Source organism: Gopherus evgoodei, chromosome 1 (genome assembly GCF_007399415.2).
Source record: "Gopherus evgoodei ecotype Sinaloan lineage chromosome 1, rGopEvg1_v1.p, whole genome shotgun sequence".
NCBI lineage: Eukaryota > Metazoa > Chordata > Testudines > Testudinidae > Gopherus > Gopherus evgoodei.
The window spans coordinates 341,055,139-341,081,087 of record NC_044322.1 but is presented as its reverse complement, the minus strand read 5'-3'; the positions used below and the strand labels follow the sequence as shown (position 1 = coordinate 341,081,087).

Sequence of the window (25,949 nt, the reverse complement as noted above, 5' to 3'; positions counted from 1 at the left end):
AAGCTAAGGCTCTCCTAATATCTAGTGTAGGCAATATAGCTGCCCGGATAGAGATGAATCAGCTGGTTTATGCGAAAAGACATCACCTCCTTGGGGATGAACTTCAGATGTGGCCTAAGAGTAGCCTCACCTTTAAAGAATACTGTGGAAGGGGGCGGGGGAATGCCATTAGTGCTGCTATCTCCCCTATTCTCCTCATCAAGGTGAGGGCCACCGGAAATGCCATCTTCATTGACGGGTATGTAAGTGAAGAAGTGACCATAGGTTCAAAGGGCAGTCTAGTCAGGCTCTTTAAAACTAGACTTAGATCCCATGTTGGGGTGAGGTGTCCGGTTTGGGGATAGAGGTTCACTATGCCATTGAGGAATCTCTTTGTGGTTGGATGGGCGAAAACCAAGTATCCCTCTATTTGCTGAGGGAAAGCTATTATAGTTGCAAGGTGTACCTTTACCGAACTGAGGGATAGCCTGACCTCTTCAGATCCAGTATATAGTACAATACCACAGGGAGGGTGGAAGACGTTGGGTAATTTGTCTGAAATTGCATCAAACCTGAAACTTAATCCACTTTGCAAGTAAGTGTGTTGGGTAGCCATTTTCTACTGTGTAGTCACACTTCCTGCACCTCCTTGAAACAGCAGCTCTCTATGTGCTGGAACATGAAGGAGCCAAGCCTTGAGCTGGAGGATCCGCAGGTTGGGATGGAGAGTTTGTCCTTTGTTCTGAGAGAGGAAGTAAGGGGGGGAAGGGGATTGGTGGACATATCGCCAGCTGTGTCAGGTACAGGTACCACATCTGTCTCGGCCAGGAACAATCAGTATGACATTTGCTTTTTCTCTTTTTATTTTTATCAGGACCTTCAGCAGCAGGGGGAATGGGGGAAGAGCGTGCAGGATGCCCTTGTCTCATGAGGCAAGGAGAACATCCTCTAATGAGTGTTTCCCGGTGCTGGCCCTGGAGCAATAGAGTGGACATTTCCTGTTCAGGTAAGTAGCAAACAAGTCTATCGTCGGGGTCCCCCACTGACAGAATATACTGTGGAGCACTGTTGGGTTCGTTTCCCACTCGTGATCATGTGAGAACTTGTGACTGGACACTGTCTACTCATTATGTTCTGCGATTCTATAGGTGGCTGCTGATAAGGAAACACTGTGGCAAACACACCATTTCCATAGCTTAGTTGCTTCTGTGCAAGGAGGATGATCTGGCTCCCCCTTGACAATTTCTGTAACACATGAATACTACGTTGTCTGTCAGAATTGTGTGTGTGTACTTCTGATCAGTGGAAATAAAGTGAGCACAAGCATTCTGACTGCTCTGAGTTCAAGGAGGTGATAGGAGAGTTGTCTCTGTGGGCAATAACTTGCCCTAAGTCTTGATGTTGTTGAGATGCACTCCTCAGCCAATTAGGGATGCATCCGTAATCAGAAGTAATGTTGGGGGAGCTGTGTAAACAGGACCCCTGTACAGACATTTGTTGGATCTTTCCACCAGTCCAGGGAGCGTCTAACCTGGTAGGGCATCAAGAGAAGTTTGTCTAACCTGTCTTTCTTTGGTCTGTAAACAGATCTGAGCTATGCCTGTAGACATCTAATGTGTAGTCTGGCATGAGATGATAGAAATTTGTCTGCCTCTGCGTGTCCCAGAAACTGGAGGCAGCGACTACCTGATGTTTGTGGGCTGGCTTGCATTGTGGGAAGGATATATGGTTACAGCTACAGTAACAAGACCAAAAAAAAACCCTGACAAAATAAACAAACCAAACCTTCCCACTATTCTGTTGGTTGGCAAGAAGGAAGGGAACAGATAGAGAGGAAAGGCCTTGGAAAGAAAGGAGGTTGTACATTTTATCTGGATTAGGACTGAAAATAAGGGTCAGTTGTCTCAAACTGGTTTCTAGCTGAAATCAGTAATTGGCAATGACATCACTTGTTTGTTAAAGGGTATAAAAAGTAAACTCTAGAAAAAGGGTTAGTTGCTAATACCTGCCTGACCACACTGGAGCCAACCAATATGGGTCTAAGCACCCTAGGTTTATCCCAGTTGTAAGTATCTTGATTAAATACCTATAAATGTTTGGTTACTGTTTAGATGTAGTAAATTGCTTATTATTTAGGCTTTTGGGGAATGTTTAGAGCAACTGTATAAATTGTTTGGATTTAATAAAGGATTTTATGATTAAATTAGTGTTTGGGGGTTTCCCACATTCATATTAATAATTTCAAATATTAATTATTCCAGCATTTTGGAGACCCACAAAGGGACACCAGACATAAATTTCAGTTGCTCTGAATCCCCAGAGTGAAAGGGTAGCAACCTATCCTCTGGGGCAAGTACAGAAGTTTCTTCTAAAGAGAAATTCAGTAACAGAAGGGGACTAGAGGGAGGTACTTTGGATTGCTATGTAAAACAATGCCTGGCAGAGCACAGCAAAGGTCTGTTGAATGTCATAAATAGATACATGATTGGCAAAGCATGGCAGATATCTGTTGAATGCCACTGAAATCTTAAAAGCAAAATATCCGTGGGCGACCAGGGCGACAAATATTAATACTGCCTTCTTAAACAATCCCAAGGTAAAGAAAGCACAGACTGGGGCAGCTATGTTACAGGGACTGTACTCGGTGGCTAACTCCGCAGGCAAAGTGCACCGCCTTGAAGAATGAGTTCAAAAAAGCACAAAGATCAGCTCAGTGCAGACAAGAGAAATTGGCTGATAAATGGGTCATTTTGGGAGATAAGTAAGTGATTTAAGGAAAGACAGAGAGAGGGTTAAAGGGAGCTTTTGCACAAATTAACAATGCAGAGTTTGGAGGGAATTAAACAGTCAGGGGTTGTGGAAACCTTAAAGAGTGGAAGTGTTATACGTAGAGAGTGCTTGATTTGATAAGGGAAAACTCAGTTACGGCAGTACAGCTTGGTATAGTCATGCTCAGTGGAACCCTGGTAGTCAAACAAATTATACAGTGGGGTTGGGTGGTGGTTACTACCACCACTGTTTTTTGGCCCCAGAAGCCTTTTCAGCCATTCTGAAGGAAAATGGGCCCTTTTCCCAAAGGAATAGTCTATAAATAATCAATTATAAATGACTGCTGCAGGCACAGAGACACTCTGATTTAAATAATTTGACTATGGACAATTTTTTGTGAAACACAGGTAGCTAGTGTTACCTGGCTTTGTTATTTAGCGTTTAACTCTTAGGGTACCTCAGTGGTTTTAGAAGGTTCAATATCATGTAAATAAAGACTAGAGTGGCTGTGGCGGCCAGAACCTGGATAATGGGAAGAGACCCTGATCCTTTTTCAGTAATCAAACAGCAACTAAAAAAGAGTTGTGTGAGAAGAATGAAAAATTAAGAAGACAGTGCACCTTTGGAGCAACAGCAGGGGTGAGGTACACAAGAGAAGAAATGTTAGGAACACTGAGCACTTAAGGTGGCCCTGAGTAAGCAGACATTCACTTTGATAAGAATTCATGGGAACTTTGAAGCCCAAACATGAAGATTACACTTCATCTCGTGAAACTGACGCATCTAATATAATGTGATAGCAATAAAGTGGACGTTAACGATGGCAAGACATGCATTTCCCCCTATGGAATATGCAGTGTATGCTGAAAGGGTTAAACAGTAACGTAAGCAAAACATGCAATTAATTAAGATCCTAATAAAGGCAACGAAGATGAGCCATGTAGTTTGTGTTTTCTTCTTCAGATGGCTTGTGTGCTTGGAAGCAGAAATGAACCTAGCACCAAGAAAGATCAGTGAATATAAGAAATGGAGCTTAACCATTAATAATATTAACCAAAAGTTATGATTAATTGTGATGTAAAGTAAATGTTCTTAAGGAACAAAAATCTATTTGGTGATGTTTTGTAAATGGAAAAAATAACTGTATTAAAATAAGTAACTGTATAATAGATGAAATCCCCAGGGTTGCAAAACAAATACAAGTAATGGCTTTGGGTAAAACCTATTCAGAAAATGTTGTGCTATAGTAGATCAGTGGTTCTCAAACTTGTGGACCCCCTTTCACATAGCAAGCCGCTGAGTGTGACACTTCCCCCCCGGTTAAATATATTACGTGTTTTTAATTTATGACACCACTATAAAGCTAGAGGCAACGCAGGGCTGAGGCGGAGGCTGACAGTTCGCGACCCCCCCATGTAATAACCTCATGATCCCCTGAGGGGTCCCGCCCCCCAGTTTGAGAGCCTGACGTAGATGATATTCTGATGCTGTCATAACAGATAGTTAAGGGTTAATGTCTCTTTTACCTGTAAAGGGTTAACAACAGGAAACCAAACAGGAAACAAGATACTTTCAAATCTCGGTGGAGGGAAGCATTTGTTTGTGTTTTTTGGTTTGGCTTTGTTCTCTCTGGGTCTTGGAAGGGACTAGACGTGCAAACCAGGTTTCTTGCCAATCTCCTCTGCTACCGTATTTTATATATTCAGACTACTGATATTAAGGAACCAGACGATTATAGTCTTTTTAATTGTTTTCTTATTTGCAAATGTGTATCTGGCTGGTAGAGTTTTAATGTGTATTTGGCTGAAAGTATTTTAAATTGTATTCTGCGGGAGGAGGCTTTTTCTCCAGTTTCTATAAGCTGACAGACCCTGTAACTTTTACCATCTAAATTGCAGAGATAACTTTTACTCTTTTTTCTTCTCTTTTTATTAAAAGTTTTGCTTTTAAGACCTGTCTGATTTTTCCCCCTTGTTGAGGCTCAAGGGAATTGAGTCTGTACTTTAACAGGGAAGGGGAAGGGAGGGGAAAGGGGGAATCCCTTTGCTTTAGATTCACGGAGCTTGAATCTGTATTGCCTCTGGGGGAGGGAGAAGGGGAGGCGGGGGGAAGGGACATTCCTCCCTGTTTTAAGATTTAAGGAGTTTGAATCACAGTGATCTTCCAGGGTAACCCAGGGAAGGAAATCCTAGAAGAGGCAACGGTGAGGAACGAGTTTACTTTCCTTGTGTTAAGATCAGGGGTTTGGGTCTTCGGGGTCCCCAGGGAAGGTTTTGAGGGGACCTGAGTGTATCAGGCACTGGAATCCTAATGGTGGAGTTATAGATCTAAGCAGGTAATTAAGCTTAGAGGAATTCATGCTGGTACCCCAACTTTTGGACTCTACGGTTCAGATTGGGAAAGATACTATGACAGATGCATACTGCTGACGGGGAAGCCATTTAACAGCACGTAAACCCTGTGTTCAGGTGGTTCCTTTCTGGGACTAAGCCTGCAAACTGGCCAGCAAGCTCCAGACAAATAAAAAGTAAGTGATTTTTGGAGCTACCCATCTTTACCTCAGAACCAGCACTGCTATCCCTGGTGGGCATGACAGGATTTTGTCAAGGCTTCATGTCTGACTACAAAGCAATTGCTGCACCCCTGTACTAGCTCCTGAAAGGGAGGTGGGAATTGACACATCCCAGCATACCCAAGCAGTGTAAAGAGGTCTTAACACAAACTCCAGTCTTCACACCAGATTATACAAACACCTTCTGCCCTGTTTGTAGCAACCAGGGACACAGTCATTTCAGTTGTGTTAACTCAGAACGATCATGACAGGAAAAAAAAAAGTATTGCTTATGTTTACAAGGTACTGAATTGAGTTGAAATTAGGATACCCCCCCTGTGAAAAACCTGTTTGACACATTTTAGATATCTGATAGGGTTAGGACACACAAAACTGTTCACTGCTCAGGACTCCCTTAAAGTATCTTTTTGTCTAGTAAAATCAAAGATGGTACAGTGTCTAGTCCTACATTGAAACAGTGGTCCTTGCCACTGGAAGAGCACGAATTGAAGTCTGTCCTCTGAAACAACCGTCACCTTTGCCTGCAGGACTGTTAATTGTGGTACTCCACATGAGCGTCCTGGAAAAGTGGCCCCACTCCTATTATAACGTTAAGTGTTGACACAGCAACTGTTATGGTAACGCATAAGACAAGTTTATTAACTACAGAAAATATAGGTTTTAAGAGATTATAACTGATAGCAAACAGCTCAAAGCAGATTACCTAGCAAATAAATAAAACGCAAACTAAGCCTAACACACTAGATAGATTGGACATGTATAGCAATTTCTCACCCTGATTGATGATACAAGCAGTCCACGAAGTTCCCATACACAGGCTAGAAATCCCAGCCACCTCCCCCAATTCATTCTTTGTTCCTCAAGAGTTTTCAGGAATTTTCTTGTGTGGAGAGTGAGGCCTGCCCAGATAGGGGGGCTTTGGGGCACAGCAGTTCCCCATGGCTCCAGACTGCACCCCAGGCTGACAACCCATCACAGCAGTACTTACTTTAAATTCTGAAGGGCTGCAGCTCGAGATTCTGACAATATGTGTGAAGGGTCATCTGAAAAAGGGACCCCAGTCACAGAATTTTGCAGTTTGGGCTCCCCTCGGTTTAGGATGAAACCTGTGCAGTGCAGGTGCAGTACACACTCAGCACTGTATGTGGAATTGGCTGCTGGCGAGGGAGGCATATCACTCTGTAAAAAGAAACAAGTACTGGCTGGTGAAATATGCTCCGACTCTCAAAGGATCTGTAATGCCCTTAACAAATTCCTCCTGGTGGCGTATGATTATTTTGCAGTGCGATACAAGCTTTTACCCTATCAAGCCCTTTTGTGCTATGTATGAAAACAAGCAACTAACCTGGGTAATTCAGTGGTATATGTGGTTAAAGTAAAAGCTTGTTCCAGTGGGGCCTATCGCCTGTGATGTACCAGGATCATTTGAAGGTAGAGCATTAATCTCAAACCAGGCAGACGCAGAGACCTGGGGGGAACACAACTGAGCACTGCAGCACAAGTGGCTGCAGCTGTATTGAGCCAGTGAAGAGCAAAGCAAAGAATCATTAATTAGAACTTTTGAATGTAATAATATGATATCTTACATCGTTAATTTGCTTCCGGAAGTACAGCATCAAGTAAAGAATAGTTAACCAACCAAGAATATCATCAAAGCAGCACAATAGCAGGGCCATAACATGTTCTGTGACGGAGGGTATGCACTAACAAAATCAAGGCACCCTCACAGATATAGAGAAAGGTTCATTCCCACCTTTTATAACCACAAGTATGACAGAGCTCATACTGATTGGTGTAAACAAACAAAACAACATCGCTTGCCTCATCACCTAAGTCGTGCAGACCGCAATGCCATCCACAGCCTCAGAAAACCACCCAGACTTTCTCATCAAAGAGGCTGATAAAGGAGGTGATGTTGTCTCATGAACAGGTCTGACTACCAAAAGGAGGCTGCCAGACAACTCTCCAACACCAAATTCTAAGGCACTTCCCTCAGATCCCACTGAGGGAATACACTAAGAAAACTGCAAATATACTCAGGACACTCCCCTACACTAACCACGGAACAAATCAACATACCCTTTAGAGCCCCGACCAGGGTATTCTATCTACTAACCAAGACCACAAACCCGGAAATCCTGGATGCCCCTATATCTCGGGCATTGGCACTCTCACTGAAGGACTGTCTGGATATGTGGCACTCTCTACTCAGATCCTATGCCACAGCACTCCTAGCTATCTCCGTGACACCACTGATTTCTGAGGAAACTACAATGCATTGGTGACCTTCCAGAAAACACCATCCTAGCCACCATGGATGTAGAGGCTCTCTACACGAAATCCCACACACAGATGGAATAAAGCTGTAGGAACAGTATCCCTGATGATGCTACAGCACAACTGGCTGCTGAGCTCTGTGCCCTTTATCCTCACACACAACTATTTCAAATTTGATGACAATATATATCTCCAGATCAGCGGCACAGCTATGGGCACCCGCATGGCCCCACAAATGCCACTATTTTTATGGCCGACCTGGAACAATGCCTCCTCAGCTCTCGTCTCCACTCAGCTCCTTCTCTACCTACGCTACATGATAAATCTTCATCATATGGACCCATGAGAAGGAGTCTCTGGAAAATTCCCACCATGATTTCAACAGTTTCCACCCCACCATCAACCTCAGGCCTGGACCAATCTACAAGGGAGGTCCACTTCCTAGACACCCACGGTGCAAATAAGTGATAGTCACATCTACACCACCCTATACCGAAAACCTACCGACCGCTAGCCTACCTTCATGCCTCCAGCTTCCATCCCGGGCACATCACACGATCATTGTCTACAGCCAAGCACTGAGGTACAACCGCATCTGCTCTAACCCCTCAGACAGAGACCAACACCTACAAATCTCCACCAAGCATTCTCAAAACTACAATACCCGCATGAGGAAATAAGGAAACAGATCAACAGAGCCAGACGTGTACCCAGAAGCTCTATGCAAGACAAACCCAAGAAAGAAACCAACAGGACTCCACTGGCATCACATACAGTCCACAGCTAAAGCCTCTCCAACGCATCATCAGGGACCTACAACCCATCCTGGACAATGATCCCACACTTTCACAGGTCTTGGGTGGCAGGCCAGTCCCCGCCCAAGGCAACCTGCCAACCTGAAACATATTCTCACTAGTAAACGCACACCGCACCATAGTAACTCTAGCTCAGGAACCAATCCATGCAACAAATCTCGATGCCAACTCTGCCCACATATCTACCTCGCGGACCCCATCACAGGACCTAACCAGATCAGCACCACCATCACGGTTCATCTCACCTGCTCCTCCACCAATGTAATATATGCCAGCAATGCCCCTCTGCTATGTACATCGGCCAAACTGGACAGTCGCTACGGAAAAGGATAAAGGACACAAATCAGATATTAGGAATGGCAATATACAAAAACCTGTAGGAGAACACTTCAACCTCCCTGGCCACACTATAGCAGACCTTAAGGTGGCCATCCTGCTGCAAAAAAAACTTCAGGACCAGACTTCAAAGAGAAACTGCTGAGCTTCAGTTCATCTGCAAATTTGACACATCAGCTCAGGATTAAACAAAGACTGTGAATGGCTTGCCAATTACAGAACCAGTTTCTCCTCCCTTGGTTTTCACACCTCAACTGCTAGAACAGGGCCTCATCCTCCCTGACTGAACTACCTCATTATCTCTAGCTTGCCTGCATATATATACCTAGCCCTGAAATTTCCACTACATGCATCTGAGGAAGTGGGTATTCACCCATGAAAGCTTATGCTCCAAAACGTCTGTTAGTCTATAAGGTGCACAGGACTCTTTGCTGCTAAAACAAAACAAAACCTCACAAGGTTTAATACCATCATGTTAATTGTGGAAAAGGACACATGGGTCCTTATGCCACTTATTCTATCCATCCCAGTAAACTGCAGAACACCAGGTCATTGAAACCATTGTTAAGAGTATTACCAGTAGGAGTACTGGAAGACATAAGATTTTAAAAGAGTTTGTTTCTCCTCCTCAAATACTGTTGCAAGATAATGACACAGTATGGAAAGCTCCAGACTTATCCTGTTGCTTGCATCTTGGGGGACATCAAAAGTAATCTCCATACAGTACAGTACAGATAGTGGGGAACCAGGGAAGTCAAAACTGCTTATGCTGGCAAAGATAAATGTTGGGTTGTGGCTGGAAGTAACCACTTTTGATATGGACCCAAAAACTGTTGTTTTCATTGACCAAAATTCACTGCGGTGATAAATGGAAAGACCTTACTTCCCAAACCCATTTTTCATAATATAACTCAATTACAGGCTGAATTTAGATTACAGGAGTACGCTTTAAAAGCAGTATCCAAGTCTTGGCATTGTATTCCTCCTTTGAGCCTGGATTTTAAAAGCTTAATAGCCAAGAACAGGGAATTCAGGAGTTAACTAACTTTTCCTGGTGGGAAGAAGCACACGAAGTGGGATTACACCCATGGTGAGGGCTGTCATTCAAAAGTTTGTTAGTTCTCTATGTGACTGTGGTAATTGTAATTTTGATTTTGTATCTGATGTTGCAAAATCGTAGAAGAATGTTTGAAATGCTTAATGTAAAACTCATATAGTATGTAGGGTTTTAAGGTGGACAATGTAGAGATGGCTATGAAATTAAAAGAATTAACATTATTTTAAGCTTGGTTAAGAAAATAATGTCTGCGTTGTGGTTTGTGGCTAGTCAGGAAAAGGCCCAATCAGCAAGTAAGAGGCGGCGGCGAGGATAATCAGCATTACTTTTACTTGCAGTGTGGGAAAGATGTATGGTTAGAGCTGCAGCAGCAAGACTAAGAAAATAATAAACAAGTAATAGCAATGGGGGACTCAGTCATTAGAAACTACACAGCTGGATTTGCGATGACCAGGAGAACCACATGGTGACTTGCCTGCCAGGTGCTAAGATGCGGATCTCTCAAGACATCTACAAAGACTTACGTGTACTGCTGGGGAGCAGCCAGTAGTCATGGTACATGTAGGTACCAATGACAAAGGGAAGATAGGAGAGAGGTCCTGGAGGCCAAATTTAGAGTGCTAGGTAAGAGACTGAAGTCCAGGACCTCCATGGTGGCATTCTCTGAAATGCTTCCAGTTCCACCTGCAGGGCCAGTTAGACAGGCAGAACTGCAGAGTCTCAGTGCATGGATGAGACAATGGTGTACAGAGGAGGGGTGAAGTTTTATTAGCAACTGAGGAACCTTTGCATGGCCAGGTGCAGCTCTGCACCCAGCATTGCTCCCAGCTTCGGGAATGGAGCCATGGCCAGCAACCGAGGCTGGGGACAGGGACAGGTGTGCGGCCCAGAGCAGGGCTGGGGTGGAGAGGACCTGGTGGGCAGATGCTCCCTCCCTGCCCCCATGGGAGCTGGCCCAAGCACCACCGTACCCGCTCCTTTGGAGGTTCCTCTATACCCCGCTAGGAGATGTGCAACACACTCTGGGCACCTCTGCTATACAGGAAGGATGGGCTCCGCCTAAACCAAAATGGAACTGGATTGCGGGCAAGTAAAATTAAAAAGGTCATAGAGCAGTTTTTAAACTAAGGGCTGGGGGAAAGCCAATGGGTGCAGAGTAGCACATGGTTCTGACAGAGACATCCCTTAGGGGAGTATCTATTAATGGACTTTCTCTATATCCTAGTGAGGAGGAGAGGATGGCAGATGATAAAATGTGGGTAGGATCTGACAAGAAATAGTCAAATGAAAAAGAGACCCATTCAAGTACATCACATAATAGCAGACAGCTAAAAAGTGATTATACCCAAATCCTAGAAGTCTAAATACTAAGATGGGTAAACTTAAATGCCTCAAATTAAATGAGGATATTGATATAATAGACATCACAGAAACTTGGTGGAATGAGGATAATGAATGGGACACAATAATACCAGGGTACAAAATATATCAGAAGGCCAGAATAGGTCATACTGGTGCAGGAGTAGCAATATATGTGAAGGAAAGCGTAGAGTCAAATGAAGTAAAAATGTTAAATGAACCAAACTGTACCACAGAATCTCTATGGACATAATGCTATGCTTGAATAATAGGAATAGACAGTAGGATATACTATTCACCACCTGACCAGGCTGGCAATAGTGACTGTGAAATGCTCTGGGAGATCAGAGAGGCTATTAAAAAAAAGAAAATCAGTAATAAAGAGGGATTTCAACTATCCCCATATTCATAGATTCATAGACTCTAGGACTGGAAGGGACCTCGAGAGGTCATCGAGTCCAGTCCCCTGCCCTCATGGCAGGACCAAATAACTGTCTAGACCATCCCTGATAGACATTTATCTAAACTACTCTTAAATATCTCCAGAGATGGAGATTCCACAACCTCCCTAGACAATTTATTCCAGTGTTTAACCACACTGACAGGAACTTTTTCCTAATGTCCAACCTAAACCTCCCTTGCTGCAGTTTAAGCCCATTGCTTCTTGTTCTATCCTTAGAGGCTAAAGTGAACAAGTTTTCTCCCTCCTCCTGATGACACCCTTTTAGATTCCTGAAAACTGCTATCATCTCCCCTGTCAGTCATCTCTTTTCCAACTAAACAAACCCAGTTCTTTCAGCCTTCCTTCATAGGTCATGTTCTCAAGACCTTTAATCATTCTTGTTGCTCTTCTCTGGACCCTCTCCAATTTCTCCACATCTTTCTTGAAATGTGGTGCCCAGAACTGAACACAATACTCCAGTTGAGGCCTAACCAGCGCAGAGTAGAGCAGAAGAATGTCTTCTCGTGTCTTGCTCACAACACACCTGTTAATGCATCCCAGAATCATGTTTGCTTTTTTTGCAACAGCATCACACTGTTGACTCATATTTAGCTTGTGATCCACTATAACCCCTAGATCCCTTTTTGCCATACTCCTTCCTAGACAGTCCTCTTCCATTCTGTATGTGTGAAACTGATTGTTCCTTTCTATGTGGAGCACTTTGCATTTGTCTTTATTAAACTTCATCCGGTTTACCTCAGATCATTTCTCCAGATCATTTTGAATTATGACCCTGTCCTCCAAAGCAGTTGCAATCCCTCCCAGTTTGGTATCATCTGCAAACTTAATAAGCGTACTTTCTATGCCAACATCTAAGTTGTTGATGAAGATATTGAACAGAGCCGGTTCCAAAACAGACCCCTGCGGAACCCCACTTGTTATACCTTTCCAGCAGGATTGAGAATCATTAAGAACTACTCTCTGAGTACGGTTATCCAGTCAGTTATGCACCCACCTTACAGTCGCCCCATCTAAATTGTATTTGCCTAGTTTATTGATAAGAATATCATGCGAGACCGTATCAAATGCCTTACTAAAGTCTAGGTATACCACATCCACCGCTTCTCCCTTATCCACAAGACTTGTTATCCTATCAAAGAAAGCTATCAGATTGGTTTGACACGATTTGTTCTTTACAAATCCATGCTGGCTATTCCCTATCACCTTACCACCTTCTAGGTGTTTGCAGATGATTTCCTTAATTACTTGCTCCATTATCTTCCCTGGCACAGAAGTTAAACTAACTGGTCTGTAGTTTCCTGGGTTGTTTTTATTTCCCTTTTTATAGATGGGCACTATATTTGCCCTTTTCCAGTCTTCTGGAATCTCTCCCATCTCCCATGATTTTCCAAAGATAATAGCTAGAGGCTCAGATCCCATCTCTATTAACTCCTTGAGTATTCTAGGATGCATTTCATCAGGCCCTGGTGACTTGCAGGCATCTAACTTTTCTAAGTGATTTTTAACTTGCTCTTTTTTTATTTTATCTTTCAAACGTACCCCCTTCCCATTAGCATTCACTATGTTAAGTATTCCTTCAGACTTCTCAGTGAAGACCGAAACAAAGACGTCATTAAGCATCTCTGCCATTTCCAAGTTTCCTGTTACTGTTTCTCCCTCCTCACTAAGCAGTGGGCCTACTCTGTCCTTGGTCTTCCTCTTGCTTCTAATGTATTGATAAAAAGTCTTCTTGTTTCCCTTTATTCCCGTGCTAGTTTGAGCTCATTTTGTGCCTTTCCCTTTCTAATCTTGTCCCTGCATTCCTGTGTTGTTTGCCTATATTCATCCTTTGTAATCTGTCCTAGTTTCCATTTTTTATATGACTCCTTTTTATTTTTTAGATCATGCAAGATCTTGTGGTTAAGCCAAGGTGGTCTTTTGCCACATTTTCTATCTTTCCTATCCAGCGGAATAGCTTGCTTTTGGGCCCTTAATAGCGTCCCTTTGAAAAACTGCCAACCCTCCTCAGTTGTTTTTCCCCTCAGTCTTGATTCCCATGGGACCTTACCTCAGCTCTCTGAGCTTACCAAAATCCGCCTTCCTGAAATCCATTGTCTCTATTTTGCTGTACTCTCTTCTACTCTTCCTTAGAATTGCAAACTCTATGATTTCATGATCACTTTCACCCAAGCTGCCTTCTACTTTCAAATTCTCATTGACTGGGTACATGTCACCTCAGGACAGGATGCAAAGATAAACTTTCTTGACACCTTAAATCAGGGTTCTCAAACTTCATTGCACTGCGACCCCCTTCTGACAACAAAAATTACTACACGACATCAGGAGAGGGGACTGAAGTCTGAGCCCGCCCGAGCTCCACTGCCCTGTGTCATAACCTAGTCCCAGATTTGGACCTTAGCGTCCAAAATATGGGGGTTAGCATGAAACCTCCTAGCTTAGTTACCAGCTTGGACCTGGTACGGCTGCCACCCCCAAAAATTAGAGTGTTTTGGGGCACTCTGGTCCCCCCAAACCCTTTCCTGGGGACCCCAAGACCCAAATCCCTTGAGTCTCACAACAAAGGGAAATAATCCTTTTTCCCTTCCCCCCTCCAGGTGCTCCTGGAGAGCTACACAGAAGCAAACTCTGTGAATCTAAACAGAGGGACTCCCCCCTCCTCGTTTTCCAGTCCTGGAGAACAGAATTACCGAGAGTTAATCTCTCTTTCCCCCTTACCCAGAGGATATGCAAAGTCAGGCGAATAAATCTAACACACACAGATCTCCCTCTGACTTCTTCCTCCCACCAATTCCCTGGTGAGTACAGACTCAATTTCCCTGAAGTTTCCCAGTAAAGAAAAACTCCAACAGGTCTCAAAAAGAAAGCTTTATATAAAAAGAAAGAAAAATACATAAAAATGGTCTCTCTGTATTAAGGTGACAAATACAGGGTCAATTGCTTAAAAGAATATTGAATAAACAGCCTCATTCAACAAGAATACAAATCAAAGCACTCCAGCAACTATAGACATGTAAATACCAAAGAAAAGAAACCATATAACTCACTATTTGATCTCTTTGTCCTTACAACTTGGAAACAGAAGATTAGAAAACAGAAATCACTTCTCAAAGCTGAGAGAAAAGCAGGCTGGCAGACAAAGACTCAGACGCAAACTTCCCTCCACCCAGAGTTGAAAAAAAATCCTGTTTTCTGATTGGTCCTCTGGTCAGGTGCTTCAGGTGAAAGAGACATTAACCCTTAGCTATCTGTTTTATGACACGCCCCCCCAAATTGCAGACAGTGGGGAAGCTCACTGGGCGGCGATTTTCTTTTAGAACTTTAAAAAACAGATCTACTACAACACATGCACCTTTATATATACCACTAAGTATATAACTAACAGACTTCTACATTTTAAGAACACTTTTAACTACTAGAGTCTGGGAAACTCTCACGGGAGAGTGCATCAGCTACTTTTATTACAAGCTCCTGTGATGTGCTGAATTTCAAAATCAAAATCTTGGAGAGCTAAACTCCAACGAAGAAGTTCTTGTTGTTCCCCTTGGCAGTATGAAGCCACTTTAGTGCAGCATGGTCAGTTTGTAGTTGGAACCGCCGTCCCCAAACATATGGGCGTAGCTTTCCAGGGCGTACACAATGGCATAGCATTCCTTTTCGCTGACCTGACCAGTGACTTTCCTCTCAGGACAGTTTCTTGCTGAGAAACACGACAGGATGGAAGTTGTGATCTGTTGCTTCCTGCATGAGCACTGCTCCTCTACCACGCTCAGATGCATCTGTGGTTACTAGGAATGGCTTGTCAAGTCCCGGGCCCTGAGCACAGGGGTCAGACATGAGCATTGCACTTAAGCTGGGGTAAAGGCCTTTTGACACTCATCAGTCCACTTAACTGCATTTGGCTGGGTCTTTTGGTCAGGTCGGTCAGTGGGGCAGCGATTTGGCTGTAGTGTGGTACAAATCGCCTGTAGTAATCCGGCCAAGCCTAAGAAGGATTGGACCTGCTTCTTGGACCGTGGGACAGGCCACTTTTGGATAGCATCCACCTTGGCCTGTAGGGGGTTTATGGTTCCATCGACCCACCTGGTGCCCCAGGTAAGTCACTCTGTTTTGGCCTATTTGACACTTTTTGGCCTTAACAGTTAGTCCGGCCTGCCTGATGCGCTCAAAGACCTTTCCAGGTGGAGTAGGTGTGTTCGGGCCAGGAGTCCTCAAAAAATGGCCACATCATCGAGGTAGGCAACTGCAAATTCTCCCAGTCCTGCTAGGTAGACCATCTACCAGCCTCTGGAAGGTGGCGGGTGCATTTCGAAGGCCGAAAGGAAGGACATTGAACTTCATACAGCCCCACATGGGTGACGAATGCTGACCTCTCCTTGCAGGTTCATCTAGCGGTACTTGCCAGTACCCCTTGGTTAAGTCTATTGTAGAGATGAACTGGGCACGTCCACTTCTCCAATAGCTCATCGGTGCGTGGCATTGGATAGTTGTCGATGAGTTACCGCATTTAGCTTACGGTAGTCCCACGCAAAAGCGTATTTCCACATCTGGTTTGGGTACAGAACCACTGGAGATGCCCATGCACTGGTAGATGAGCGGATTATACCCATCTGTAGCATATTCTGGATCTCCCGTTCTATAGCAGCTTGGCATGAGGAGACACCCGGTAGGGTGGGGTTCTAATGGGGTGAGCATTACCTGTGTCAATGGAGTGGTATGCCCATTCAGTCCGTCCTGGGGTGGCTGAGAACAATGGGGCAAAGCTAGTGCACAGCTCCTTGATTTGTCGCCGCTGCAAACGTTCCAGAGTGGTTGAGAGGTTCACCTCTTCCACGCCACCGTCTTTTTTCCCGTCGTAGTGGACACCGTGAGGCCACTCAGCATCATCTCCCTGGACTGTAAACTGGACAAACCTGTAAGTCTCTGGAATAGAAAGCTTGAGAGAATTAACATGGTACACTCTAGGCTTAGTGAGGAATTGGGAATGCTATGAGGTAGTTTACAGTTCCCAGGCGCTCTTGGACCGTGAATGGCCCTTCCCATGATGCTTCCAACTTATGGGCCTGTTGCGCCTTCAAGACCATCATCTGGTCTCCCCTTGAAGGAACGTTCTCTGGCATGCTTTTGCTCTTCCTGAGCATCCTTTAGGTTCTCTCTAGCAAGGGCTAAAGAGTGTCGGAGGGTGCTTTGTAGGTTGCTTACAAAGTCCAGAATGTTAGTTCCTGGAGAAGGCATAAACCCCTCCAGTGCTGCTTCACCTACTGTAATGGCCCTTAACCTCATGGCCATACACAAGTTCAAACGGTGAAAACCCTAAACTGGGATGTGGTACAGCCCTGTAGGCAAACAGCAACTGCTGCAACACTAGGTCCCAATTATTGGGGAATTCGTTGATGAATTTTCATATCATGGCCCCCAAAGTTCCATTAAACCTTTCCACCAGGCCATTGGTTTGATGGTGGTACGGGGTGGCACCAAGTGATTCACCCCATGAGTTTCCACAGTTTTTCCATGGTCCCTGCCAGGAAATTAGACCCTGAATCTGTAAGGATGTAGGAGGGCCAACCTACCCTGGCAAAATGTCTGTTAGGGCCAGGCACACAGTGTTAGCCCTGGTGTTGCCTAGAGCTACTGCTTCCGGCCATCGGGTAGCAAAGTCCACTAAAGTCAGTATGTACTGCTTTCCTCTGGTGTCTTTTTTTGGGAAAGGGCCCAGAATATCCACAGCTACTCGCTGAAATGGGACCTCAATTATGGGGAGTGGATGGAGAGGGGCCTTGGACTGGTCTTGGGGTTTCCCACTCTTTGGCATACCACACAAGACCGGAAATAACTTGGCAACGTCCTTGCCCATCCACTACCATGGAAGGACTTCCCCAAACCGGTCCTTGGTTCTGTTCACCCCAGCATGGCCACTGGGATGATCAGGGCTAAGCTTAAGAGCTTCCCCCGGTACTTAGTGGGAACCACCAACTGTTTTTGCGGCTGCCATTCTTCTCCAGTGTCCACCAGAAAGAATCTCCTGTATAAAAGTCCTTGGTCTATAACCAAACCGGGATCGATTAGAAGAGGGCGGTGGGGTGCTCTGTGCCGTCCGCCCAAAGCTTTCTGAAGGCTGTCATCTGCTTCCTGCTCAGCCTGGAACTGTTCCCTTGAGGCTGGGGTACAGTTCTTCTTCAGACTGTGGATTGAGCTTGGTCCTCTTGGAAGCGATGTAGGTGATGGGGTTGTTTCCGTTGCTGGTGAACCGCTCTCCGCTGGTGCACCTGAGGGTATTTCAGGCTCTGGCTGAGCCTTTTGGGTATGGCTGTCTGTTGCTTCTGCCAGTTCGGCTCGCCGGCGCCCTCTGGCGTTGTTTGAAGATGTGGTTGCAATTGCTGGTGCTGGTTGCTGTTCCAGTTCCGGGCCTGGGACTGGAGGTGCTGTGGCTGTTTCAGTGGTAGGCATGGAATCATGGGTCCACTACCTCTGTCTGGGTCTCTGGTAACACAGACGGGCCTCTGTGGACGGCTCAGGAACAGGAATGGGTCTGGAAGCTTGCCTGGTTTGGCTACGTGTAACCATTCCCACTCTCTTGGCCCCGCTTCACCTGGTTGGCCAAGTCTTCCCCCAGTAGCATGGGGATAGGATAATTGTCATAGACTGCAAAGTCCACATTCCTGACCAGCCTTTGTACTGGACAGGCAGTTCAGCTGTAGGCGAGTCTACAGCTTGTGACATGAAGGGGTAAACTTGTCACTTTGGCCTTTGGGTTGATGAATTGGGGTCTACGAAGGATTGGTGGATAGCTGACACTTGTGCCCCCGTGTCTCTCTACGCAGTAACCTTCTTTCTGCCCACTCTCAAATTTTCCCTTCACTCCAAGGGTATTTGAGAGGCATCCAGGCCTGGGAATCTTTGGTGTGATGGTGGTGTAATGAATTGCACTCGCATGGTGTTCTTTGGACAGTTGGCCTTGATATGTCCCAGTTCATTACCTTAAAGCATCTTCCATCTGATGGGTCCACTGGGCCGAGGTGAGTTAACTGGAGGACTGGTGAGGTGGAAGAATACTGTGTCTGGTGGCTTTACTTGGGTTGTAGGTGGGGTTTTTGGCTGCCTCGGTTGTAGGGTTTATGGTCGGTGTGCCCCCTGGGTATTCGTTCCCCTTGACCGTAGCTTTTCTTGCTTTCTGCCATTTCCATCCATCTGGCTCCCAATCTCCCCCGTCTCAGCAAGATCTTTGGGTTTTCCATCTTGTATGTACTGTGTGATGTCTTCATGAACACCATCCAAGAACTGCTCCATTTGTATAAGGAGGTGCAGTTCTTCCAAGGTTTTAACATTGTGTTCTGATATCCAGGCCATCATAATTTTCCCAACGTAGTAGGTGTGTTTTGGGAAATGACACATCTGGTTTCCACTTTTGGGTTCTGAAACGCCGACGGGCATGATCCGGGGTTATCCCCATTCTGTATTGGCCTTGGTTTGAAAAAGTTTATAGTCGTTCATGTTCCCCTTAGGCATTTCAGCTGCCACCTCTGCTAACGGTCCACTGAGCTGTGGCCTCAATTCTACCATGTACTGGTCTTCAGGGATGCTGTACCCAAGACAGGCTCTTTCAAAATTTTCAAGAAGGCCTCGGTGGTCATCACTGCCTTGTAGGGGGAAATTCCTGTGGCTGTGGAACACCATTGGTGCAAGGTTGTTAGGGTTGGCTGTGTTTTGCTTAGCCTTTTCTAATTCCATGACTGTCGGTGGGTCTCCCTCTGTTTTTTCCAACTCTCGTTGGTGGGCTGCATTGTTGGCTTCTTCTTGTTTTTGTAGCCTTGCCATCTCTTGTTTGTGAGTTGCTCATCTCTGGCCATCTGTGTTCTAAGCAGTTCTATCTGTTTTTTCCATGGCTTCAGCTGTACTGCCTCTGGTTTTCATGACATCTTGTTTTCTTGTGTTAGGGTGGCCCTCCGGTGTTTATCTTCTTGAACTGCAGGCTCTGTTGGCCTCCTGGGGTCTGCCTAGCAACAGTGCCTTTTCCCTTTTTTTTTTTAGCTAATCTGTTCAATGTTAAGTAAACCAGAAAAACCACTTTATTTGCATGTATATAGTGCTGGTATTTGCCTCCTAATGGGAGTGCTATTGTGTGACAAAAGACCCTTTGTCACAGCTTATGGTTTCTGCTATATGCAATCCACAACTGCCAGAGAGAGCAGAAAAAAAAAATTCTCTCGGGTTCCCTTTTTAAAACCAACTGTTTCTCTCTGCTAAAAAGCCCCTAGCAGAGAAAAGAAAAATATAATATTCTTACTGGCTTCTGGATTCTATCTCACCACTTGCACACCATGTCATAACCTAGTCCCAGATTTGGACCTTAGCGTCCAAAATATGGGGGTTAGCATGAAAACCTCCTAGCTTAGTTACCAGCTTGGACCTGGTACGGCTGCTACCACCCAAAAAATTAGAGTGTTTTGGGGCACTCTGGTCCCCCCAAAACCCTTCCCTGGGGATCCCAAGACCCAAATCCCTTGAGTCTCACAACAAAGGGAAATAATCCTTTTTCCCTTCCCCCCTCCAGGTGCTCCTGGAGAGCTACACAGAAGCAAACTCTGTGAATCTAAACAGAGGGACTCCCCCCTCCTCGTTTTCCAGTCCTGGAGAACAGAATTACCGAGAGTTAATCTCTCTTTCCCCCCTCACCCAGAGGATATGCAAAGTCAGGCGAATAAATCTAACACACACAGATCTCCCTCTGACTTCTTCCTCCCACCAATTCCCTGGTGAGTACAGACTCAATTTCCCTGAAGTTTCCCAGTAAAGAAAAACTCCAACAGGTCTCAAAAAGAAAGCTTTATATAAAAAGAAAGAAAAATACATAAAAATGGTCTCTCTGTATTAAGGTGACAAATACAGGGTCAATTGCTTAAAAGAATATTGAATAAACAGTCTTATTCAACAAGAATACAAATCAAAGCACTCCAGCAACTATAGACATGTAAATGCTAAAGAAAAGAAACCATATAACTCACTATTTGATCTCTTTGTCCTTACAACTTGGAAACAGAAGATTAGAAAACAGAAATCACTTCTCAAAGCTGAGAGAAAAGCAGGCGGACAGACAAAGACTCAGACACAAACTTCCCTCCACCCAGAGTTGAAAAAAAATCCTGTTTTCTGATTGGTCCTCTGGTCAGGTGCTTCAGGTGAAAGAGACATTAACCCTTAGCTATCTGTTTATGACACCCTGGGTGAGGGGGGCCAAAGCCTGAGTCCCACTGCCAGGGGAGGAGAAACAAAGCAGAAGCCCAAGCCTGTAACCTCAGTCCTGTCATCCCAGGCTGAAGCCCTTGGGCTTTGGCACCGGGTGGTGGGTCTCAGGCTTTGGCCTCAGGCCCTTGCAAGTCTAAGCCAGCCTTGGTGACCCCATTAAAATGGGGTCACGGCCCACTCTGGGGTCCCAACCCACAATCTGAGAACCGCTGCCTTAAATGACTGCTTTTTGAAGCAGCTAGGCTTGGAACCCACAAGAGGAGAGGCAGTTCTTGATTTAGACCTAAGTGGAGCAGAGAATCTGTTCCAAGAGGTGAAAGTAGCTGAACCCCTTCGTAATAGTGACCAGTAATAAAATTTTACCTCCCTGTAGGGAGCAGAGGCAAAACCAAAGCAGCCCAACATGGTAGCATTTAATTTCAGAAAGGGGAACTATACAAAAATGTTAGTTAAACAGAAATTAAAAGGTACAGCACCTTCCAAGCTGCATGGAAATTTTTTAAAGACACCACAATAGAGGCTCAATTTAAATGTATTAAAAACATAGTAGGAGGAATAAAAAAGTGCCACTTTAGCTAAACAAAGTAAAAGAAGCAGTTAGAGGCAAAAAGGCATCCTTTAAAACGTGGAAGTTAAATCCTAGTGAGGAAAACAGAAAGGAACATGAACTCTGGCAAGTGAAGTGTAGAAATATAATTAGGAAGGCCAAAAAGAATCTGAGGAACAACTAGCCAAAGACTCAAAAAGTAACAGCAATTTTTTTAAAGTACATCAAAAGCAGGAAGCCTACTAAAAAAACAGTGGGGATACTGGACGATTGAGATGCTAAAGGAATACTCAAGGAAGATAAGGCCATTATGGATAAACTAAATGAATTCTTTGCACCAGTCTTCATGGCTGAGAATTTGAGGGAGATTCCCAAACTTGAGTCATTCATATTAGGTGACAAATCTGAGGAATGGTCCCAGATTGAGGTATCGTTAAAGTAGGTTTTGGAACAAATTGATAAATTAAACAGTAATAAGTCACCAGGACCAGATGGTTCACCCAAGAGTTCTGAAGGAACTCGAAATGTGAAATTGCAGAACTACTCACTGTGGTATGCAATATATCATTTAAATCAGCTTCTGTACCATGACTGGAGAATACCTAATCTGACACCTGTTTTTAAAAAAGGCTCCAGAGGTGATCCCAGCAATTACAGGCCGGTAAGCCTAACTTCCGTACCAGGCAAACTGGTTGAAACTACAGTAAAGAACAGAATTATCAGACACATGGATGAACATGATTTGTTGGGGAAGAATCAACAGGGTTTTTGTAAAGGGAAACCATGTCTCACCAATCTACTAGAATTCTTTGAGGGGGTCAACAAGCATGTGGACAAGTGGGATCCAGTGGATACAGTACTTAGATTTTCAGAAAGCCTTTGACAAGGTCCTTCACCAAAGGCTCTTAAGCCACATAAGCTGTCCTGGGATAAGAGGGAAGGTCCTCTCATGGATCAGTAACTGGTTAAAAGATAGGAAACAAAGAGTAGGAATAAATGGTCAGTTTTCAGAATGGAGAGAGGTAAATGGTGTCCACCAGGGGCCTATACTCGGATCAGTACTGTTCAACATATTCATAAATTATCTGGAAAAATGGGTAAACAGTGAGGTGGCAAAATTTGCAGATGATACAAAACTACTCAACACAGTTAAGTCCAAAGCAGACTGTGAAGAGTTACAAAAGGACCTTGCAAAACTGGATGACTGGGCAACAAAATGGCAGATGAAATTCAAAGTAATGCACATTGGAAAACATAATCCCAACTACACATATAAAATGATGGGTCTAAATTAGCTGTTACCACTCAAGAAAGAGATTTTGGAGTCATTGTGCATAGTTCTCTGAAAATATCCACTCAGTGTACAGCGGCAGTAAAAAAAAGCTAACTATGTTGGGAACCATTATGAAAGGGATAGATTAGAAAACAGAAAATATCATATTGCCTCTATATAAATCTATAGTCTACCTACACCTTGAATACAGCGTGTAGATGTGGTCACCTCATCTCATAAAAGATATATTGGAACTGGAAAAGGTACAGAAAAGGACAACAAAGATGACTGGGATATGGAACAGCTTCCATATGAGAAGAGATTAATAAGACTAGGACTTTGCAGCTAGGAAAAGAGAAGACTAAGGGGGGATATGATAGAGGTCTATAAAATCATGACTGATGTGGAGAAAGTAAATAAGGAAGTGTTTTTTACTCCTTCTTGTAACATAACAACTGGGGTACCAAATGAAATTAATAGACAGCAGGTTTAAAACAAACAAAAGGAAGTATTTTTTCACACAACGTACAGTCAGCCTGTGGAACTCTTTACCAGAGGATCTTGTGAAGGCCAAGACTGTAACAGAGTTCAAAAAGGAACTAGATAAGTTCATGGAGGATAGGTCCATCAAATGGCTATTTGCTGGGATGGGCAGGGATGCAGAACTATATTCTGAAGTGTTGCTAGCCTCTGTTTGCCAGAAGCTGGGAATGGGCAACAGGGGATAGATCTCTTGATGAATCCTGTTCTGTCCATTCCCTCTGAAGCACCTGGCATTGGCCATTGTTGAAAGACAAGATATTGGGACAGGTGGACCATTGGTCTATCCTAGTATGGCTGTTCTTATGTTCTAAAAACTGACTTTAAAGAAACAAGCTCAGACCTTTCCACTGTAATGTTGGTCAGCAGGGAGAAAAGGTCTAGGGAAGAAAGGAGGTTGTAAATCTTATCTGGATGAAGACTGAAAATAGGAGTGAATTTTCTCAAACTAGATTTTAGCTGAAGTCAGTAACTGGCAATGACATTATTTGTTTTTTAAAGGGTTCATTGCTAATACCTACCTGACCACACTGGAGCCAACCAATATGGGTCTAAACACCCCTGGGTTTAGTCCAGTTTGTAAGTATCTTGATCAAATGCTTAAACATGTTTTGTTGCTGTTTGGATGTAGTAAATTACTTTTTAAGCATGTTTATGGCAATTATATAAGTACCATTTAGCCTCTGGCTTTAATAACATAATTTATGGTTAATTAATGTTTGTGGTTTCCCATATTAATAATTTCAAATATTATTAAAAATTCCAACCCTCTAGCTCCTCTGATGCTTTCTGGCCAGTGTCAGACAGTTTGTAAGCATGTTTTCTCTTCTTCAGTCTAGCTGACAGTTGAAACAAAAGACCCCTTTAAATTCAGTCCTTAAATGCAACTCTTCTCCCCAAACCTTCTTCATATTCTTCTGCTGTGAATGACTTTCCTACCAGTGTGTGCTTCAACAGTGCCCTCTGATCTAATTGACTGGCTAGACTATTCACAGCATTTAGATGTGAGGCAGTCCCAGTCTAGGGGGATCAGTTCTACCACAGTATTTCACATGGAGAAAGCAACAGACATTCTGGGCTTTCAATGCCTCCTCCATAACAAGCAGCTTGGGCCTTCCTTGAGTGGTAAAGAACACAGATGGCACTCGAGGGCGTCAGTATACAGACTGGGGCCACAGCTGCAGGGGAGAGTGATTTAAATCATTGCTTTACATCACTTGATTTTTGTTAATCGATTTAAATCCAGTTCAGGCTTTGTAAACCTAAATTTGATCTGGGCTATTGGGACTTCAACTGACAATGACCCAAATTATAAATGCTGGGTTTTTAGGGTTTTTTTTTTTTAAATTCTACTAATGCAAAAGTCTTGTCAGATTTTTACAAAACCATAAAAAATCAAAATATAGAAAATTAAGGCTTTGAGCCTGATAACACAAAGTAATAAATTTTACTCACATGAACAGTGTCATTGACTTCAGTGAGACTACTCCAGTACTTAAATATGTGAATAATTATTTGCAGCAACAGAGGCTACAGTTGTATTTTTTGGTACACAGAGGATATTTGTAAAAACAAGATGCTAAAATTGGACTTCTTAGCCCACATTTAGATAAGTGTGAAATTTTCACAAGCATCTAAGTGACTCAGGTGCACAAGCCCCACTGACTGCTCATCCATCATAATTTGCAGTTTCTATGGTCTGGCTATTTATCAGTCTTGTACATGGGTTCATGTTATTTTCACAGTAAGGATGTTCATGAAGCCTGGGACTTGTATTTTTCAGCCTGAGCATTTTAAGTGTGAAAACTTCTTAGTGGAAAAAAATCTATGTAAAAGCCAAAATTCTTATTTGAAAATTAATTAAAGTAACAAGTGCATACATCCAGTCTAGCACTGGGAAGAATGTAAAGACTTAACATGTAAATAAAAATTCTGATTTAAACCTACATTGATTTAAATTAAAAAAATAAAGTAAATCATTACTTTTATCTACCTTACACAGCTGGAGCAGTGTTTGAAGCCCAGTTTCCTGCCAGGATCAGCCATGACCATGAACAATACTAACTGATAGAATCAGAATAATCAATTGGTAATGAACAGCTTATTTAATAGAGAAGAACAAATCACAATTAAATGGTTCCTACAAAAAGGCCACCAGAACACTCCTCTATAGGACTAAGGGTTCTTTTTAGTTTTATCATCAATCATAAACAAAAAAAAAAGTACCAAGCCAATTAACTATGAGAAAGGAGAATGAGTTAGAAAGAATTTTAACACTGCTGACTGTATTCTGACTGTATTACTTTTACAAACTGCCCCAAAGGATTAAGATGTCCTTAATAGTCAAGTTTCCTATTCTGTACAGCACAGACAACTGGAATTAATTACTTAATTTCTAGGTAATTTTAAGGTTTTAATTCCTTCATAACAAAAAGATGGTCAATCTGTGCTAAACTGGTATTTCAGCCAACATGACCTTCATCACAATTCTTATGAAGAGAGCAATAACTGAAATGGCAGTTTATGTGTGCATTAAACTCATCATCACAATGAATCAGTGCTGGATTTGGGAATAGAACTCAACAGTCCCTATTGCTGCTTAACCACCAAACATCACCACTTATCACCATGAATTTAATTATGAGGTCTTTTTTTAATTTTTTGATTAATTTTTTTAAAGCTCTGCCATTATAAGTGCTATTCTAAGCTGGTGTTTTCCATG

General features: G+C 43.5%; 1 protein-coding gene across 1 annotated transcript in view; it reads right to left on the bottom strand.

Moving 5' to 3' along the window:
• SRPK2 (SRSF protein kinase 2) overlaps positions 1–25,949 on the bottom strand; it is a 330,240-nt gene that overhangs the window by 8,450 nt on the left and 295,841 nt on the right.